We start from the raw sequence: 1,424 nt of genomic DNA on the forward strand, positions 1-1,424 counted from the left end.
TTTATATTACTGTAGCACCTAGGAGCCCTAGTCATAGACCAGGACCTACGTGGTTATGTCTGTATAGCTTATTCCTGTGTGAACTGTCTGGCTCACTTTGCATTAGTATTGTTCAAATAGGTATTAGAATTATAAGACTGTGTTTAGACTTTATGAAATGCTTGTAAATTGCTGTATGCATTAATCTCACTTGTAATATCTGTATCCTGTGTTAGAAGGCAATATTTAAGGGTTTGACCTTTAACCCGTAAATCACCAGACAAGAGAGAAGCATTAACACGTGTGAAATTCTACTTTCCAACAGGAAATGGTATCTCCTGCACAATAAAAAAGTCCCATCAACACCAGGTGAACTGTTGTGGAACATCAGGGGGGAAAAGACTTTGTTGATTGCTCCCCCAACCCGCCCATGAAGAGAGGTGCAAGTGAATTGCTCCCAACAGCTGAATTTGCAGCTTGAAACAGAATGGGGGAAGGAATAAAAAGCCCTAATGAGGAACTGTATCTTTTATGCTGCATAGACTCTGAGGGGCAAAGATTACTAAGGGCTTGTCTTCACTATCAAGGTAAGTCGACCTAAGTTATGCTACTCCAGCTATGTGAATAACTTGACTGGGACTGACTATTGCTGTGATCATTGGTGTATGTCACCATCTGTCACAAAGGTAAGCTTACCTGGGTGGTGAGACAGATCGGAGTACCCAAGGGGATTGTGTATGACTCCATGTTAAGGCTGGTGTAGTGCCTGAGGAGGTTACACTTGATAACTGATTGGTGAAATCTAAGTACAGAACTCACAGCTAATTTGGAGTTTGTGCCCTGCTTCTTAACAGTTTGCCCTGAGGCTGATACTCACTGTCTTAAACCACTGTAAGACGCTTTGACAGATGTAACCATTGTACTCCAGGGCATAAACCAACCACTGACTCACAGGAGTTAGGAGGAAATTTCTTCTCAGGGAAGGTTATGCATTATGGTACCCTACAGGGTCTTGTACCTTCCTCTGAAGTATGTGGTACTGACCACTGTCAGAGACAAGGTACTGGACACACTGGACCAGTTATCTGATCCAGCATGACAATTTCTGTCAAAACTATTTTACGAATGCTGAAAACTTTAAGGGATATTAGCTATTTATTCAGACATATGAGTTGGCCATGTTCTGTTCTCACTTGCACTGGCAAATGCCAGCAAAAAAAATCAACAGACTAAATATTAACAATCCCTTATTTTTGTACAAGTTATAACAATGTTTTTTTTAAAATGAATTCATCCCATTTGGCCCATCTTTCTTCCAGCAGTTCAGATGTTAATCCAAGCGGCAGAAAACAGTGTAAACTGAAGTCAGTGGAGCTAGGTCCAATCACCAGCTGATGATTTGTCCCGCTATGGTATACATAGCGTAACTCACAATCTATGCTGGC

The sequence above is a fragment of the Mauremys mutica genome, chromosome 2 (assembly GCF_020497125.1).
Source record: "Mauremys mutica isolate MM-2020 ecotype Southern chromosome 2, ASM2049712v1, whole genome shotgun sequence".
Classification (NCBI taxonomy): Eukaryota; Metazoa; Chordata; order Testudines; family Geoemydidae; genus Mauremys; species Mauremys mutica.